Source organism: Myotis davidii, unplaced genomic scaffold, assembly GCF_000327345.1.
Source record: "Myotis davidii unplaced genomic scaffold, ASM32734v1 scaffold41, whole genome shotgun sequence".
In the NCBI taxonomy this organism is placed as follows: domain Eukaryota; kingdom Metazoa; phylum Chordata; class Mammalia; order Chiroptera; family Vespertilionidae; genus Myotis; species Myotis davidii.
Genome location: NW_006292344.1, coordinates 1,806,898 through 1,817,665, shown reverse-complemented (window position 1 = coordinate 1,817,665; position 10,768 = coordinate 1,806,898).

The window sequence follows — 10,768 nt, the reverse complement described above, 5'->3', positions numbered from 1 at the left end:
ATGGGCAGATGCTACTGCTTAGGCTCCTCTGATCACAGCCTCTTCAGGGAAGAAGCAGGTTGGCTTCCCCAGTGCCTGGCAGTGGGCTAGTTGGGATATAATTCTGGTACCTGCATTCTGAAAGGGCAGTTGAATGACTGGGGCAGGAAGGGGTCTTGGCTGGGCCTGTATATACATCCAGGAAAGGGATCTCTAGGGCTGGAAATGGGCAGGATCTCCCCCTCAGCAGAATGAAGGCTGCATGGTTGGGCACAGTCCCAGAATTTAAGATACTTCAGAATCTGAGGGATCTTGGTGGTTCAGAATGTATGTACCTTCTAGCACCCCGTGAAAGGGGAAGGACTTGGTGTTGCCTGGAACATGATTGGGCTTGGTTGGAGGGCTGCAGGAGCCTCTTTCTTCCCTAAAGCCTCTGGAAATAAGTCCCCAGGTCTCTTGCTCTGGGCTTTCCTGGCACAGATGTGTTCCTTCTGGCACAAATCCAGGAACTCACAGGTGGAAGGTCTAGGTGTGAGAATGTGGTTTAGAGTGGATGTCCTGGCAAACTAAGAGGACATGAATGTTCAAGTTCAGTCAACCGCTTCCTCCTCCACATCACAACCCTAAAGGCTATGAAAATCCAGACTTGTGGACACAAGCAACTTGTCAGAATATAAACCTCGTCAAAGGGAGAAGACTGCCAGGCCCGGTGCTAGGTTGGAAAGGCCTTAGGAGGCTCCTGAGTGACAAGCAGAACATGGGAGCATTGTTGGGGACAAGCTGTGATCAGAAATTCAGGTAGTTTTGGGGGTTGGGGGACCTGGAGCAGGTATACATTCCCACCATTCCCATGCCTGGGCGAGGCTCAGGGCTAGGCCAGGTCCTGTTAGGGTGGGGAACAGAAAAAGAAAGGATGTTAGCAAGAAGATGGGATCCATTCCAAGAGCTTCTAAAGGCAGGGCCTCAGGCATAGGAGAAGCAGGTTTGAATCCGGGATCTAAGCACCTGCAGAGGAATGGCAACACCAGGACCCAGGGGGACCAGGACCCAGGGGGACAAGCTACCAGGCTGATCCAGTCCCCATTCCCCAGTGCTACTGACCTAGGACTTCTTAATTTCTAAATTACTTTGTTTTCTTACCAGTAGTACCTGTGGCCAGCCTGAGACTTTGCCAGGCCTGTGTGGAATCTGGTACAGGTTACTGGAAGGACCCTAGAAAGTGAGGAGGGGCACTACAGAGCCCAACTCCATTGCTAAATCCCTGTTTGACTTTTAACAAATCCCATCACCTCCTTGGGCCATAGGACTCCAGGTGAGAAATGAGGGTGTAGGATTACTGCAGGAATGTCCACATTGCTTCTGGGAAGCCCATGGGTCTGAGGAGAGGCCTCCCTGGCTGCCATGAGATTTGATAGAGGGAAGCTCAGAAAGGGAGACAATAATCTGCTTCTCCAATTGCCTAGAGCGTTTCCATTCCTAAATTTAACATGTTGGGTTTCCATATAACATTTAAGTGAAGGCACAGCATATAAAGGAATGAAAAGGAAAAGACAAAGGGAATAAAGAATAGAAAAGACAAGAAGACAAGTGAGAGAGCTGGGCTACATGATCTCCAAGCTGCCTCAGTCCTGTTGTTCTCTGACTCACCCGATGCTCCCTGCCCACATTTTCAAGAACCACTTCTGTTCCTGCCTGCATTCCTCTGATGGAAGGATCCGTACATACTCCAAGAAAAAGCCCCTGGTTAGATATCACTGCCCAGCTCTGAGGAGTGCTGGTTCAGAGATGGAAGTTGGGGGGTTGATGTGGGCTGGGCGGGAGGAGACCTGAGGCTGAGCTGTTAATCAGCCTCAGAGGTTTGGGCTCCCTACTGCATTGCTTCAGATACACTTCTTCAAGCTAGAAGCCTGCACACTCACACCCAGGCTGCCCCTGAAAGCTGGGCCCACTCTCAGGAGTTGTTTTGATTTTTCAGAAAAAAAAAAAAAAAAAAAAAACTGTTCAATGCCAAACATTGCCTCCTCAAGAACAACACAGGCAGGGATTTTTGATGTGCTTGGCAGATGAAGGCTCTGGGAGGATCTTTGCCATTTCTGGCCATTGGGATCCACAGATAGCATCCACACCTGATTCAGTACGTAAGGTTCAAATTTGCTCCTTCTTTTTTTCTAAATGCCTCCCACTCTTACCAAGTCTCTGGGCTTCCTGATATTTTGTAAGTGGTTTTATACTACCATTTCCCATTCTCACTGTGATGTTGTACACCTCTCAACACCCAGCTCACAAATCCAGGAATTCCATAGGGGCTTGGAGATGTGGCAAACCCAGACTGAACTGAGGATTTCCTTCATGTGCGCACACACTGTGCCCTGAGAGCACTCTGCTGCTCTCCTACACAAGAGGAGCATTACTTGAAACTATCTGAGAGTGTAGGATAGTGGACCGAGCATCAGTCTGGGGGTCAAGAGAGGAATTCTATAGAGCAGCACCAAGTGACCCTTTCTTTGTGTGAGCAAGTGAATCACCTCCTCTTTCAGGCCTGTTTTCTCCTCTGTGAAATGAGGGGGATCCTTCACTCACTCAACCTACATTTATCATGTGCCTGCTCTCTGGTGAAGTGGTTCTCTTTGACCAAGATCACAGCTCAAGTAATGGCATGAAAGAAAGACATATCAGAAAAATTATCTGGAGATCACTAGGGTCTTGGATGTCTATGCCAGTTTTACCTGTGTGAAGGAAATTGATTAGACACCTTTTCATCCCTCTAAAAGCTAAAGGCACAGTTAAGGAGAGCCCCGTGTTGAAGGACAGTCAGCAAATGCTTTGATAACAATTACCCCCCTATGGGGACACAGAAGGCATGTCCCTAGAGTGTGTCCCAGAAGAGGTGACCCCTATGTTAAATTTTAAAGGCTGAGCCCAAGACAAAGAAGGGAAAGAAGGCAGAGGGAAGAATATGGAAAGGATAGAGTTTGGTGGGTTGGAGAATTTCAAGTAATTCCTTGATGATAAATCATTGTGGAGAGAAGGGAAGAGTAAGTAAGACATTATTAGGTAAATCACATTCCCAGGAGCCTGTGTAGGTCAGACTATGGGGTTTAGTTTTTGTTTTGTTGTTATTTTTCCTCCCTCAAGTTCAATAGGAAAACACTGAAATGCAGAGGAATAACCTAATCACATTTATGTTTTAGCAATCTCACTCTGACTGGATGGGTGGAGAGGAAAATAAATGAAAGTAAGGAAGGTCACTCAAGAAGCAATGCCAGTCCTGCCAGCATGGCTCAGTGATTGAGTGTTGACCTATGAACCAGGAGGTCAGAGCACATACCCAGGTTGCAGATTGCAGGCTCGATTCCCAGTGGGGGGCATGCAGGAAGCAGGCAATCAATGATTCTTTCTCATCATTGATGTTTCTCTCTCTCTCTCCCTCTCCCTTCTTCTCTGAAGTCAATAAAAACATGTATACTTTTTTAAAAAGAAGCAAAGCCAGAGGTAATGGTGACCTAAGCAGGATCAGGTGTCACGGGAATGAAGAGGGAAGTGAAATCAAAGTATCATAAGAGCCCCGACTAGATGAGCATTTTCCATTTCTGACTTTCTAGGACTCTACAGCTAAAGAAATCTCTTTGCACGCATTTCACCTCCCTTTTTACCCACCCACCTCCCCCTCCCACACACTCCAGTCTGGCTGGCCCCTCCCACTCAAGGCTGGAATAATAGGTGTGGCAGCAGGCCCAGGCGTTCCCGCCATCCTCACCAGCATGTTCTGCTGCCTGAGCAGTTGGCTGCCACCATGAGTGTTAATTGGAGAGACATCTGAAGTGACCAGACTGGTTACGCTGCCGCCATGATAGACACACTCCATCTGCTCTCACAAGTCGCAGCTCACTGCACTAGGCCAGCCCGATTTGCTGTGCCCAAGAATTGTTAGAAGTAAGACTCAAAGAAGTTAGATTCACAGGCTTTTGAACTGAATACTACCTCAGAGAATACTGAGTCCTCGCCCTTTGGTTGGATGAGGAGGAAAATAAGGCCCAATCTTGCCCAGGGTTACACTCCAAGCTCATGGCTAGGTCTCCTGACCTGTCCCCTGCCCTCTGTAGGTGGGTGAGGTATGAAGCGAGGAACTGAGCTTCCAGCATCATCAGCTGAGGAACATAGTTCCCTGCAGAAATTTGCTCAAACCATCCACTAACCCGTAAGTGACTTAACAACTTTAGGATGGAATGTTGTGCAGTGTCAATCAATTCCTTAGAAATTTTTAATTTAACTGATTCTGTTTTTTCAGTTGTAGGAGACTTTAGAAATAGTCTAGCCCCATGGTTTCCTCTCTAGTATTTGCTCATTTGTTTTTGTTTTGTTTTAGTAGCTAAGCCTTTCTCAGATGATGAAATGGCCTCTCAGAAAGGGGAGATCTTGGACAAGATGACATAGTAAATAAGTGGCAAAGTATGATTAGAACCATGCTTGGGACCCCAAGCACTTATTTCACATCCATTACTTTATTTGCTCTTCACAACAGCCCCCACTGCCACCCACACCCTGTACCCTCTTGGTAGGGACAGAGAGGAGGGTTCCACAATGAATACATATCTGTCTTATTTCAAGCCCTAGAATCTTCCAGAACAGATTCTTTCCATATTACCTGATTGTTGAATGGTATTTTTTAATTATACCCATTCACATATATAGACCCATGTTCACTGTAAAGAATGTTGTACTTATTTCACAGAAGACAAACAGAGATGAATTGTCACACAGTCAATACTGGGAGGGCCAAGACCCAGCTGCCTCCGTGTTTCAACCCCATCCAGGGACCCCCAGTTCCCTGTAGTTACCACTTGCCTGGAAAGTACCCACACTAGTCAGTTGCCTTTGTGGACTGAATGCCAGTGGTAAATAACAGAGAGCCCCTGTTGCTAAGCTGCAGGATTACAAATAACACTGCAACTTCCTGAATTGTAGTTCATCAACAAGGGACATGGAAGTTAAAGAGACTAATCTGGGACTTGTAATTAACTCGGAGCAAAAGCCTGTTGAGGAACCAGCAGCAATAGGAGGACCCAGTGAAGGATAGAGGGAAAGCTCCCTTCTGAAATTCAAACACCTTGCAGCCTCATTTGGCCTTCTCTGCTGCCCCACATACTGAGAAGCTGTAAACTTCTGGACCAGACCTACAGAAAAAAAAAGGGGGGAATCTCTGTCCTTGGTCCAAAGGTGTTAATGTCAGCAAGGTCTGCAGTGCAGGTAAGATTGGATGCCAGGGACCAAGGAAATGATCCTGGAAGACCTTAGTAGTCTGTGGGCCCAGAGCACATCCTCGCATCTGAGTGGGAGAGAGAGAGGGCAGGCTGCAAGAGGCTCAGAATTGGGTCAAATCCTTTGCCCCCAGGACTTCCATAATAGGTAAAATTTGGCTAGAGTGATCCTGAGAGGGAGAGAAAATCAGGAGAAAATGCAGCGATAGCAGGGCTATGATTTTTTAAGGAAGGGGGTTTTCAAATGCATTATAATTTAGCATATTTTTGATCTTATAATGATTGAGTCACTTGGTAATGTCAGCTGTCTGATTCTTGGAAGCAGCTAACAACTCTCCCATGATAATCATAATGATAAAAATAAAAAAATAGCAGCACTAATTATTAGTATAAATATTATATTAAATAACTACAGTTACTTTAAGGACAGCTAATAGACATAAACAGTTTTTAGTCTGCTATATTCTTTACTGTTCATATCACATTTGCTTTTCACAAAACCCATAGGAGGCAGGAATGGCAAGCACACCCATTTTACAGAAGAGAAAACCAAGGCCCAAGACTAGGAGTGGGGCTGTCCAAATTACAGGGTAAACTAGTGGCAGAGCAGCCAGGATTTTTAGGTGGAAGAGTGGGGGAGGAAAGTTTATAATTTGCACCTGCAAAGTCCCAGTGAAGCAGGTCCTGGTTTCTCTTGGGAAGAGATGCATATTGTTCATCCTTCTGGGCAAGGTGACATTGAAAGGCTGCGGTTGTGGGGAGTTACGACTCCCAAGGATCCAGCTGAGATGTGGAATGTGACAAGAGGGATACTTTAAAAGGAGAGATTCTGATCCCGGGGCCCAGCACAGTGGACAACATTCACTGATGCCTGGGCCTCACTTATGAGACAGAAGCCATAGAACTGATGGGAAGAATTAATAAGTGGCAACATATACACACACCTCTAGCATTGCTCTCTCTCTCTCTCTCTCTCTCTCTTTAGACTGCACAGCTATAGGGTATAAATGACATTATATATATATATATTTCACAGAGGAAATCAGAGAGAGAGTCATTGATTGGGTGTCTCCCGCAGGCTTCCTACTGAGGATCGAGTCCCTAGCCCTGGCATGTGCCCTGAACCAGAATCAAACCCGAACCTCCTGGTTCATAGGTTGACACTCAACCACTGAGCCACATTGGCCAGACTAGCATTGCTCTTAAAGGTCACATGAATACCTTGCCCTGTATATCCCTTCTCTGTGCCAATGTGAGCTCTTACTTACCCAGGACTTTATCTTTTCCTTCTCTGGGTCATTGGTGCCAATTTCATTGCCAATACATGTTGAATTCATGAACACATAAAATAATAGACAAATGTGTGAAGAGCCAGTGATTTTGTGATGGGGATACATGGAGTGCAATTCGTACCTGAAATAACTGGCTCCTTCCTGCTCAGAACTTGGTCTGTGGTGCCTTCCCTAGACCACTGACATTTATTCCCCTGGAAAGTTCAGCAAGAACCAAAACAACATGGAGTCTGAATGACAAAAGCTTAAATAGCAGCACAAGCCCCAAAGCCCCACTGAGAGGGGCTCCTTACTAAATGCCACACATATGCCCACATTAGGCCTGGCAGCATTACTAAACCCAAGAAACGAACCACCTAAAATGATTCCCAGGTACCAGTTCCAGCCCACCTGGCTCACATGTATAACAATTCCAATCTAGTTCTGGGACTTCACCCAAAAGACCATTCGATTTAAAAATCAAAAGAGGGCATTTGATTTAAATTAAAAGGCACATTATCCACTGACCTGTGCAAAGCCCTGTGTTATATACCCAGGTGATAAGCCAACCTGATTGGTTCTTGCTTTCAAGGAGTTTATGATGGTATGAAAAACAAGATAGTAGCACGCAAAAATCATTAATGCTAAATAGAGTATACAAGTTGCTCTTTCAGCTTTAACAAATTTAGTGGCTTAAAATGACACAAACTTATTATCATACAGCCCCCAGAGGACAGAAGTTTAAAATAGATTCACAGGGTTCCTTCTCAAGGCCTAGAGGAGAATCTCTTTCCTTACTGTTTTTAGCCTCTGGAAGCCATCTTGGTGCCTGGTCTCTGTTTTCAAAGCCAGCTGTATGGCATCTTCTCTCCCCTCCAACCTCCTGCCTCTCTTTCATAAGGACCCTTGTGATTACATTGGGCCCACGTGGATAACCTGGAAAATGTTCCTATTTTAAGATCTGCAAAGTTTCTTTTGCCATGTAAGGTAACATGGTCACAGGTTCTGGGGATTACAGCATGAGCATTTTTGGGGTCACTATTTTGTTGACTACATGAAGGAACAATTAGATGCTTCAGGTGCACAAAGAAAGTCATGGTGAATTTCAAGAGGATTAGGAAGTATGTTTCAAGGAAGCAGCATTTGGATTGATCTAGGAGAATAGGTAGGATTTTATAGGACAAGCAGACAGAAAAAGGTGACAAATAATCTGGTGAGAGTGGAATATAAGATATATGTGGGAGGGAGACTAATGATATTGTCTAGGCCAAATTGAGTTGGACTGTGGATTCCACCTGAAACCATGTGCGCTCCTTATGCAAATATAGACCTCAAACATTTTTGAGAGTTGTTTTGTCCTTCTGAAAGATCATTCTAGCAATAGCATGAGGGATGTACAAGAGAGGCAGGAGGCTAAAGACAAGGTGACCAATTTGAAGTTGTTACAGTAACCAAACCAATGGATGATAACTATAACCATTAGTCACAGGGCTGGAAAGGGGGAAGATTCAGAGACACTAAACAAGTATATTTGTCAGGATTTGGTAACGAATTATATATAGAAGGTGAGAAACCTGGAAGAGACAGAGCTAAAAATGCAGTAACTTAAGTTGATACCCTTGTAAGCATTGTTAGCTAGGTGAACCATTAGCCAAAATGTATATGGGAAAAGGAGCAGGTGTGGGGAAGAAAGAGGATGAATTCAGTTTAGGATAGGCTATTGAATCTAAAGTGCCTGTGGGCTTCCAGGTGGAGGTGCCAGCAGGTAGGTGGAGCTTCAGAAGGGGACCTTAACTGAGAGATCATCTGGCTGCCACCCATTTGTCATAGTTCACATACGTTTTTTAAAATGAGTCACTGGAAAGTGTCATCACATGGCAGAAATTTCAGTTCTTAAAATTGCAGAAGGCATGACAAGAAGACCCACCACTAGCCTCAGGCTAGTGATTTTCAGACATGACATTTCGACATGACACAATGAAGGAGCTATTATGGGTGCTGTCTTCAGAGAAACAAGACTGATGCCCCTGTGTTCCTATGATCAAATGTGGAGCTAAGGCCTGTGAGCTGAGGTAGAGAAGTGTGGGTAAGAAGACAGAGCTCTTTAGGAAGTAGGCTTACTCCTCTCCATATACATGTACACATTCTAACCAAACTCTCCCTCCACTTCTCCACTTCTATAACTTATTATCACTTCTGATAGTTAGATTGATCTTTCTTCCTTTCCATCAAGGCTCAGCTCAAATGCCACCTCCTCTGGGAAGCTTTCTGTGCTTCATATTAAAGGGAGTAATGCTCTCCTATCATTGGTTGTATTTCTTTTATGATTCTCTGCTTATATTATCTATTACTTTGTATTATAATCTGTGTATTTAAGACTTGTCCTCACCCACTTTCTTGAAAGTGCAGATTCTGCCTGATCTATTTCTGTGAGTATGCTAGCACCTTACATAATGCCTTGCATTCTGTCAGTGCTCCATAAATGCAGGATGAATGGATAAAAATGGTCATTTGTGCATTTATATTATTCCCTCTTCTTTCTCCTACTCTTTAATCAATAGACCTTGTGTGACCTTCTTGTGGGCAAGGGCCAATTCTTACTAAACTTCCAAACCCCCCCTTTCATTTGACTGTAGATCTGTCAATCATTATTGGCCTCAGTTGTCTGGTGACATGTGACTTTCAGCAGAGAGACTTAGAATACTGAGGTCTGGGATTTGACTGTGTTGAATCAGTATGCCATGAGAGCTTAAGGATGGTTTAACCTTGGCCTAGGCTTGAGGGAAGTAAGGCATATTGGACCTGGAATAGAAGAGTATCTGGGCCAGAAGCATGTAGATTTGGTTAAATAGGCAGACATATGGACTCAAAATTCAGAAGGAAAGCCAGCAGGGGTCAGTGAGTACAGCAAAGGAAGTCTCAAGTCCTGGATGCTTGGTCAGGGTTGATTTCTGATTAGCTCTGTAACCGTAAGCAAAATTTCCATGACTTACTTCTTCACATCATTTAAGTTTCTAGCTAAATATCATTTTCTCATAGAGGCTTTCACTGACCATTCAAGCTATAAAAGCACCCCCCCCCAACTCACACACATACACATGTGCACAAACATATATTACCTTACTTTGATTTGTTATAACACCAAGAGAATACATGAAGTTATTCATATATTTTTTATATGCTTACTTCCTGCTTCTCCTACTAGAATATAAGCAGGTTGAAGGCAGGAATTCTGCCTGTCTGGTTCATATAAGTATCCCCATATTTAGTGTTTATATTATAGGAACTCAATATTTGTTGAGCATTTGGCTATCTATAAGATAAAGAAAGGTTTGAGAGTAAAAATAGATAATTTCTAAGAAAGTTCTGTCTCTCCTAACTATTATCTTATTTTACAAGTGAGAAACTCAAAGCTCAGAGGGATAGAGTGATTTGCCCAGGGTCATGGAGCTTGGCTGTGGCAGAAATTCCAGGTCTCTTGATCCCAAGTCCTCTACTTTCCCATGAGAACTCACTGCATCTTAATTAACCTGTAAAATAAATTTCTGTACTGTATGAAAACCAGTTGTTTGTAAGACAAATTCTGTAGTCTGACGTTACTGACTCTTCCATGCTGGCCATACACAGGTGGGCTCACTGAGCCAATTAATTCTTCTATTTGCCAATGCAAGATCAGTTTAATTGTGCCAAAACACTGGGTTGTGAGTCCCAGGGAGAAAGAGACTGTGACCATGGAAGGTAGAATGGTACATAGATAATCACCTACATTTACCTTTTGCCAAAGAAGTGGAGAAACTGAGGCCAAAACAGGAAGTGACTTCCCAGTTCTCTTAAATTTGGATCTTTAACTCAATGTACCTTGACTACACAGTGTCTCATGAAGACACAGAGGCAATAAAAACTGTATTTTCTGCTTTAGCAAGGGGTGAGCCTGGTTAGCTTTTGCCCCAACCTGGTGGGGAAAGTCTGACTTGAGGCAAGAGCCCCTTCTCTCAGAAAGTTGAGAAGTACAAACCTCGATCCCTCAGAGCAAATCCCACAGCAAAGATGCTCTCAGAGTCCAGGGAATTGGAACGTCTGTCCCTTGAGTAGTGAGTGTGACAGCCTGACGATAGCCACACACTTTCTTTACCTGACCAGGTGGGCAGGAAACAGGCCAGGCCCATCCTTTTTTTAATGTATTTTTTATTTATTAAGATATTACATATGTGTCCTTGTCCCCACGTTACCCTCTACCCCCCCCGCCCCCCGCTCATGCCC